This window comes from Bos indicus x Bos taurus, chromosome 13, assembly GCF_003369695.1.
Source record: "Bos indicus x Bos taurus breed Angus x Brahman F1 hybrid chromosome 13, Bos_hybrid_MaternalHap_v2.0, whole genome shotgun sequence".
Lineage (NCBI taxonomy): Eukaryota > Metazoa > Chordata > Mammalia > Artiodactyla > Bovidae > Bos > Bos indicus x Bos taurus.
This window is the reverse complement of record NC_040088.1, coordinates 22,141,266-22,150,699: the sequence shown is the minus strand read 5'-3', so window position 1 is coordinate 22,150,699 and position 9,434 is coordinate 22,141,266. Positions and strand designations below refer to the sequence as shown.

The 9,434-nt window shown below is 40.1% G+C and overlaps 1 protein-coding gene across 7 annotated transcripts in view; it reads left to right on the top strand.

Annotated features, from left to right (window-relative positions):
- Positions 1-1,008: 1,008 nt before the first annotated feature.
- TPX2 (TPX2, microtubule nucleation factor) overlaps positions 1,009-9,434 on the top strand; it is a 56,987-nt gene continuing 48,561 nt past the window's right edge. For 4 of the 7 annotated variants that reach the window (XM_027558871.1, XM_027558870.1, XM_027558865.1 and 1 more), the window contains exons 1-2: positions 1,059-1,335; positions 4,119-4,232. The gene's annotated coding sequence lies outside the window, so the exon portion shown is untranslated. Of the gene's footprint in view, positions 1,336-4,118; positions 4,233-9,434 lie in introns of all 7 variants that reach the window. The other 3 variants (XM_027558867.1, XM_027558868.1, XM_027558866.1) reach the window with 2 other exon arrangements.

Here is a 9,434-nt window from a genome sequence, read left to right as displayed (position 1 = left end):
AAACAAAATTCCGAGGGGGGTGTGTGTGGGGTGAAGGTTCATCTTTTTGTTCTTGTTGCTGCTATTACCTCCTAAGTGATTATTGATGATAAATAGGACTAGATGTTCTTAATGCAAATCCCATCTTCTCCACTTAAAAAAAAATGTGATTTCAAACAAGTTTACTCAACTTCTCTAAGCCTTTGTTTTCTCTTCTACAATACGAGGGTAATACAACCAAGGATGTTGGAATTAAAGGAGAAAAGAACAATCCTCTAAAAACCGTGGCTTCAGGCACTAACATCCGGGCGTGGACTTGGATGAAAAGTTTGAGAGACTCCACAGTTGGCAAAGAATCTAAGGGCCAGTCTATGCCGCATTGCAGGGAGCGTGCTAAGTCGCTTCAGTCGTGTCCTACTCTTTGCGACCTATGGACGTTAGCCCTCCAGGCTCCTCTGTCCATGGGATTCTCCAGCAAGACTACTGGAGTGGGTTGTCAAGCTCTCTTCAAGAAAGGAAAGGAAAAAAAAAAAAGGAAGGAAAAAAAAAAAAAAAGAAAGGAAAGGACGTGTCCGACTCTTACTGTAGCCTATCAGGCTCCTCCATCTATGGGATTTTTCCAAGCAAGAGTGCTGGAGTGGATTGCCATTTCCTTATCCGGGGGATGTTCCCGACCCAGGAATCAAACCCGGGTTTCCCGCATTGCGGGCAGACGTTTTACCGTTTGAGCCACCAGGGAAGCCTCTTCAAGAGGATCTTTCCAACCCAGAGATCGAACCCGTGTCTCTTCTGTCTCCCGCATCTGCAGGGGGATTTTTAACCACCTATCCCAAATAGTTTGTAGCGGAGCATTCTGGGCTTTGTAGTAACTTCGTTCGTCGAGTTGTTGCAACCGGCTCTCGCAGTTACACTACATTTCCCAGAAGCCTTCGGGGCCGGTTGTTTGCTTGTCCCTCACCCTGACTTCCGGCGTCGCCAGGATCTAAGGGGCCAATCGGAAGGCTGGGATTGCCGGTTCCCGGCACGCTGATTGGTGCGTTTGTGCAGAGTCTGCGTTCAAATTTTTCAACGGTACTGAATGAGTCCCGCGGCGGGTTTTCGCGGCGGTCGGTTGACAGCGCTGGGCTGAGGTGAGCAGTGAGGAGGGAAGAGGAGCAGTTGGGGCGCCCGGCGGTCTTCACCCTAATTTCAAGCGACTGGAGGTCTCCGCGTGGAGGGCGCAGCTCCTGGGACGTGTACTGCGGGGGTGCCGCCCTGACCCGCGGTGCAGGAGCGGAGCTTCCGGCCTCCTTTCCCTTCGCGACAGGATTTCCCCGTGAAGTTCGGCGGACCGGGTCTAGCAGGCTGTGTTAGCAGGTAGAGGCGGAGGCCAGCGTGGGAAATGGAGGAATTAGGGCGAGGCTGTGGGCTAAGGGTAATGACAATTATATTATTACCCAGCACACAGGCAATTAGAGTTTACTGGACTCAGCACTGTGTGTTTTTTTCATTTAATTTTCTTCCCAAGCCAGTGAAGTCGGTGCTAGTCTTAGCACTCTTTTATAGGAGGGGAAATGAGGCCCGTAATCTAGATAAATTTCTAGAAATGGGTGATACAGTAGCCCGCCCTCAAGACGTGTGGCGTTTGGTGGAGGAAAACAAGGTGTGGCCACGAAACAACTGCATCTCATAACTATTTTGTAAAATAGAAAGGTAAAGGAAGTGAGAACATAATTGAAGGCGTGTAATTCGACTTGGAGTTAACTTCCTGTTGGGGGATTTAAAATTCATTCGGTTTTATCAGTTCTCCCCCTTTGTGTGCATCACGGGGTATTATTGCCTTTCTGATTTCCTGTCCTAAAACACTTAACAGATTGGAGTGGAAAGAAAAAGTGAACCAGATTATAATATTGTAGGATCGTTTTTCTCCCTGTTTTCTTCATTGCTGCTGCTGCTGCTGCTAAGTCGCTTCGTCGTGTCCGGCTCTGTGAGACCCCGTAGACGGCAGCCCACCAGGCTCCTTTGTCCACGGGATTCTCCAGGCAAGAATACTGGAGTGGGTTGCCATTTCCTTCCCCGGTTTTCTTCATTAGTGGTTTCTTTTTCTCACAATTTTCTAGTACTTAGGTACCAAGAACTTCCAATCAGTCCTGCTTAGGACAAGATAGCATCTGAGTGCTCTACAGATTTTGCTTTAAGATCATCACTTGGAGTTTGCCCTGATTCAGCCTTACCTTGTCTTGATAATCTATGGCCTGTCTTTGAAATTGTCTCATGAGATGTCAAAATTCGAACTATTTGCTGCAATACTAAGGATATTTTTGTGTTGCAGCCTCAGTGTATCACACCCCCTGTCAAGCCACCCCTAAATCAGACTTGAGTCCCTTTGGTTGGTTGTTTTGGTTTTGTACTATGGGCGTGTCAATTCAGTATTAGGTTGTCAGTCTTGGGATAAAAATTATTGTGACTCCTAGCTCACTTAGCTAATTGATCTTTGAGGTTATACTCTGTGCTCAGATTGGTGTAAGATACTGTGTGTGTACAGTCAAAGGGTTTCTGGTATGCTTGAGGACAAAAGTCTGATTCAAGTTGACAAGTGACAATTAGAACAAGACAAGATAGCATCTGCATATTCTAGTTTTTGTATTGTAAGCACCTGGCAGTTTAGAGGTAAGGGAGATTGTTGAGGCTTAAAACAGGCAAAGGTAGCTTTGGGGAGCAGGAGGGACACAAACTGCTCTTGATAGAGTTCAGTTAGGAACCAGGGCAGTCTTGGTGCATGGAAACCACCAATTCAATATCTGTTGAATTGGAAAGGCAAGAAGGTGTTATCTTAAATTGACTACAAAATTTCAGGTATGAAAAACTGAGTATATTGAATTAGGTTGATAAATTTGTTTAAACCTTCAAGTCATTTAAATAAAACAGTTATTTTGGCCAGCCTTATGCTTAAGTCTGTGCATTCTGACCTTAATAAAGTTACCTTATCCTGTAGCTGCAATTAAGTTTCAATAGGTGACAAGATTAGTGGAAGGGTCCTTTATTTCTTAGGCACCAGGAGAGGGTCAGAGTTCTCCCATATTTCCTATGTGTATTTTTTCTTTAGCCTTTCCCTAATTCTTTTGGAATTGTTGGGGAGGAAAGGAGGAGGAGAGTTTTATGGTTTTTTATTTTTTTAGAAAGTTTTGAGTTTTTTTTTTTCAAGTCTTTAGTTTATGGCTGAACTGGGTCTTCATTGCGGCACATGTGCTCTTCATTTTGCTGTGCTCAGGCTTTCTCTGGTTGTGGTGTGCGAGTGTCTTCTCTTGCGGACCTTAAAGCATGCAAGCTTCAGTAGTTGTGGCTTGTAGGCTTCGTTGCTCCATGGCATGTGGCATCCTAGGTCCCGGACCAGGGATTAAACCCATGTTCCCTGCATTGACAGGCAGATTGCCAACCTCTGGACCACCAGGGAAGTCCCCAGGAGGAGAGATTTAATTGTCCTTTGGCAAACGAATTTTCTTTGCCATGGGTAAAGGTAGGAAGCAGAATTTACTCCAGGGACATTGAACAACCCAGTCAGTTCTGTGAATAGATCTGTGTTTGAGACAGTTCACCTGCCAAGGTACTTTGTGAAGAAAGTATAGGTAACTGGAAGGGGTTCTGTTTTTGTTTGTTTGCTTAAAGAAACTTGATTGGGGGAAATTAAAGGTTAGTGAGAAAGGTATAAAATTGTATGTAGGAGCAAACTTTAGAAATTTTTTTAATGCTGTTTCTACTTTTTTAAATTTAAAAAGGTAGTAAATTTTTTTCATATACAGTATGCCTACACTTTGTCCTGATATTTGAATAGGACACACACAAATGACCCCTTGATGTTAGTGTTCCTCAGTTGCAGACTGTGGAGAGGTTGCTCTGAAGTGGAAGTATGTAACAGCAAAAACACAGGGACATAGCACATATATCCTAAAAAACTTTAAGAACACTTTTACACTAAAGAAACAATAATAGTTAAGTTTGGTGTTTAGGGGGCATCATGCTATTTAGACCTTAGCTCTCGGAAGTACTCTGGTTTTAAGCATGGTTATCCTTGGTGTTTTATACCACCCCTTCTGTTCTCTGCTAACCTTTTTTGCTACAAAGAACTTAAACCTGTTTCATCATCTTTCTGCTTCTTTCAGATTCTGGAAAAGAAGTATTTTCTGGACTTCAGAATTTCAGAAGAGAGGTGAAAGAGTATATTGCATCTTTGAATAAAGTCTGTAGTCAGGGGTACTGACCAGATTAAACCACAGGTAAGGCTGTGTTCACAGTGTTACATTGAAAAATAAGGGGACCGCTAATAGCTTAAAAATTATTTAAATAATTTTAATTCATCTTTATAATAACATTTTGGAAGAAAATTTATTTAATATGGAAAAGAAAATAATGTCACCCACTATCCTGCTTCTCAGATAAATTATGGCTAACATTTTGGTAGATTTCCTTCCAATTTGGGGGGGGCAGGGTGGGTAACGTATATTTGGTTTTAAGAAATCATGCACTAATAACTATCATTTTTTTCCACTTTATAATTAGGCTATGAAAATTTTGTCATTTCATTAAAATTTTCTGTAACATAATTTTAATGGCTAATATATTATTTCATTATATGGTTCTGCTGTAGTATTTTATCCAGTGGAATCACTGGTCAAAAAGAATGGATGTTTTTAAGACTTCGTACAAAACAACAAATTGACCTATCCACTGACAGTGTACATCACACAGGCACAATTTTATATTTCTAAAATATTTAATATTTAGATTCACGAGGTGCAAAAATAAAAGTAATATAAAAAAATTTAGCATTCAAAATCTTCCAACCCTGTCACTGTCTATCTCACCCCTTGCCACCTCATTGGTAATCACTTTTTGAGGTGTCTGCTTTCCAATCTGGAGAAGGAAACGGCAGCCCACTCCAGTATTCTTGCTTGGAAAATCCCATGGACGGTGGAGCCTGGTAGGCTACTGTCCATGGGGTCGCAAAGAGTCGGACACGACTGAGCGACTTCACTTCACTTCACTTCTGCTTTCCAAACCAGACACCTTTTGAGGGATATCATTCTCTGTAAGACTGAGTGAGATTTGACTAGGATTGTAACCTCCTATAGCCCCACTGACTGTCAGCCCTTACAAAGTCTCTTAGCTACTTACTTTTGGAACATCAGAACACTTTGGTAAAGGTAAGAGTTGTTAATTGGCCTAGAGGTAAACGGCATCTTTGATTTCTATCCAGGTTCTATTAGTCATGTAAGAGTGAATTATGGTTTATAGAGTTCTGTGGATGAATAAAAAAAAGTGGAACTGAATTTGTAATCATTCAAAAATGAAATATGAAAGTTTGGAAGGAAAGTGATAGAAAAGTGTGTTTGCTTGAGATTTTTGGACAGTGATGAATTAGAACAAATGTCCTTGTGTCCTGTGCTGACTTCTAAGTGCTTGGACAGTGAGAGATTGTCATTGGATTTTAAATTGACCCAATTTTGGAAGCTTCATAGATCTGTTTCTGTAAACAGATCTGATTTCAACATAGAAGTTAGCAAACAAATGTGGAAACACAAAGTCCATTAACTTCCTTCAGACTTGGTTTGTGACTTTGATTAACAATCAAAATTGCAGCCTGGATTGTGTTGGCATTTGCTGTCTCTTGCTAATCCTATGTATAGGAAAAAAAGAAAAAAAGAATGGAGGTATTTTCTCCCTGGGTAAGATGAAAATAACTCAACTCTAACTTGTGGTAGTGTAACAAGATCTCTTATCCCTTGTGGAAATAGGAGAGGGTGTCCCTGGGGAAATGGCACTGCCTGGGATGGGACCATTTTAACTTAACTACACTTCTAATGAGGTCCTGACTTCCTCTGTTTATTCTGTTGTATTACCATTTATTTAACTCATGATTTTCCTCCAAAATAACGAGGCAAGACAGTTCACAAGTGAACTCTGAGGTACTTGAGATCATCTATCACACCAAAGTCTTTGTTTTGCTCAGGAGCTGCTGGTCTGCTATTTCAGCCTTGCTTAGAATGCATCCTTTTCCAGCTTTCCTCCACCCTGCTCTGAACCTGCACCTATTGATTTATAGAGCTTGTCATGGCTGGTTATTTTTGGTTGGAGAGTGAAGAGAGACAGGGAGCCATGGAGGTTAATTTCAGTTGAATGTGGAAATATGTTAACATTGTTTCTTTTACAATCTTTCTCAATTGCATGCTTCCCGGTATGTGTTTTCCTTTTCCATTTATTTCTTCTGCTAGAAAAAGTCAGTATTCATCTTTTTTTTTTTTTTAATCCTGTAAGAATTTATTCAGTGAACATTTCTTACTAGATCAATAGAGTAAAATTTTTGATAGCACATCTTTAATTAACAGTCTTTATTGGTTCACTTGAAGTCTGAAAATAAGGTTTTGTTAAGCTACCCTCCCATTTCTCTCTGGTGATTCTAACCTATTTTTTTTTTTTTTTTTAGTATTTTATTATTTTTTTTAAAAATGTAAATTTATTTATTTTAATTGGAGGCTAAATTACTTTACAATATTGTGTTGGTTTTGCCATACATTGACATGAATCCGCTACGGGTGTACACGTGTTCCCCATCCTGAACCCCTGCTCCCACCTCCCTCCCTATACCATCCCTCTGGGTCATCCCAGTGCACCAGCCCCGAGCACCCTGTATCATGCATCAAACCTGGCCTGGTGATTCATTTCACATATGATATTATACATGTTTCAGTGCCGTTCTCCCAAATCATCCCACCCTCACCCTCTCCCACAGAGTCCAAAAGACTGTTCTAGACATCTGTGTCTCTTTTGCTGTCTCGCATACAGAGTTATCATTACCATCTTTCTAAATTCCATATATAAGCATTATTATACTGTATTGGTGTTTTTCTTTCTGGCTTACTTCACTCTGTTTAATAGGCACCTCAATAGAACTGATTTAAATGTATTCTTTTTAATGGCTGAGTAATACTCCATTGTGTATATGTACCACAGCTTTCTTATCCATTCATCTTCTGATGGACATCTAGGTTGCTTCCATGTCCTGGCTATTATAAACAGTGCTGCGATGAACATTGGGGTACACGTGTCTCTTTCAATTCTGGTTTCCTCGGTGTGTATGCCTAGCAGTGGGATTGCTGGGTTGTATGGCAGTTCTATTTCCAGTTTTTTAAGGAATCTCCACACTGTTCTCCATAGTGGCTGTACTAGTTTGCATTCCCACCAACAGTGTAAGAGGGTTCCCTTTTAGTATTCATCTTTAGCCTGCAGAACTCTGCATGTCTGTCTGTATCTTTTATTTATCACTTCCACCAGCAAACCTTCTCTGACCCTCCTGCATCTATTACCCTTTTCTGCACTTCCACAATGCTGTTTGTTTAGCCCTCATTACTGCACAGTTCACCCTGTATCACAATTAACTGTGAGTTCCTTATGGGGAAGGATTATATGTATCTTTTCAGACTTTGTTTTTTGGAAACAAGAATAAGCTATGTGATATGATGGATGGCACTCAATAGGCAGTTTTAAAAGGAACCTAACTAGTTCATAATGTAGGAGAAGCCTTAGCCTCAGGTCTGTCATAGGATTATTGGTCAGGAAGAGCTATTTCTTCACACAGAATATTTAGTTTTACAGGAGTCTGAAGCTGTGGTGGATTCAGGTAATTTTGAAATGTGAAGCCGATTCTCTTGTGGCAGCTTGATTTGTGTTGGGGAATGTGGTTGACGCATGTGCTTTTTTTTTTTTTTCAGTGAAACCTGTTGACAGAAATTCAATCTTGATTAAGGGGTGCAGGAAAGCATCCAGTTCCACCCTGCTTGGGGCTCTCATTTAAACAGTTGGCTTTGGCCTGTTTCATTTCCCACAAGGCTTTTAGTTTTTGAAGGTTTTACATCCTAATATTTGTGGGAGAGGTGCTGTAATGAAGCAAGCAGTTGCCAGTAGTTACTTTTGGTTTTGTTCATGTATTTGTGCAGTCACTCTCTATTGAGGAGAGTCAAACTTCTCAATGGATATATATTTATTTGTTCCTTTTTTTTTGGTAGTAGGGTAGAGGGGTGTACTAGACTAAAAGATGACTCAAAAGAAGATTTTTTGAAAAAGAGATCATTTTAAAAATTAGTATTTTAGTTTAAAATTTTTAACCTACATAAAAATTAGGCATATTTAAGTTTGAGCCCCCTTTGCCTTTTAACCCGCACTGATCAAATGCAGTTCTAGACTTAAGAGCACATCCCTCCTTGTGATGCTTGAGTAGTCCCTTTTACTCTGAACTGAGAGATTCAGACAAACCTCCATCTTGTTTATAGCAAAAATTTATATGCAAGAGTACAAACTTAGAAAAAGAGAAATTAAGGGGTGATGTTTTAGTTTATGAGAAGATTCAGCTCCGAGCTTTCTTGGTATACTTAGAATAGGGTTTTTAATTTACCAGGGTGTTCTTTTTGCAAAACTTGTTAAAAATGCTTAATTTTTCTGTAGAGAATAGTTTATTTTTGCATTTGTCTAACAGGCTCCTCATTTTTGAAGGAATATTGATAGGAAAACCCTGTATATTATAGTGACCTCAGATTTTGTAATCCTATAGACCAAGTCTTATAACTCAGTACTGCTACCTGCCAGTTTGTGATCCTGCAGTAGCTTGGATCCTGGAGGAACTGAGTGAAGTCGCTAAGTTGTATCTGACTTTTTGTGACCCCGTGGACTATAGCCTGCCAGGATCCTCCATCCGTGGGATTTTCCAGGCAAGAATACTGAAGTGGGTTGTCATTTCCTTCTCCAGGGGATTTTCCAGAGATCAAACCTGGGTCTCCCGCATTACAGGTGGGCTCTTTACTGTCTGAGCCACCAGGGAGTAGCTGAGTCAGTTCCTTATTTGTAAAACAGTGATGATGATATTTACTTTCTGTTTTGTTAATACAGTTTAAATGAGATAATTTATATGAAGTGCCTAGTAAAGTGCTTGTGCTTGGCCTGTAGTACATAATCAGTATTTGGAAGTTATTATCTAAATAATATTGTCTCTCACTCCTTGACATTTGATATTGATCTACATAAATATCTATCTTTAAGCAGATAGGAGAGGCAGTGGATAGTGTGGTGGATAAGGACACTCCCTTTAGGGCTTGTCTGAGTTCAAATCCTGGCTCTGCTACTTATGTGTATGACCATGAACAAATAGTAAATCTCTCTGTGCCTCAGTTTTCTCATCTGTGAAATTAATAATAGTAACCACTTTATAGAATTACTGTGAGAATTTAGTGGAGTTAATACATGAAAACACTACACAGTGTCTGCTTGTCATAAGTATTCAGTAATTAATAGTTATTACTATTTTTAACTTTGCTTTCCAAGTTTTTATTAGGTCAATACAAAGGATTTTATACAGAAACATTAACAAAGAAAATATTTATCATTTGGATATGTGAAGTTAGTATCCAGTTTATAGACCGTGTAAATGG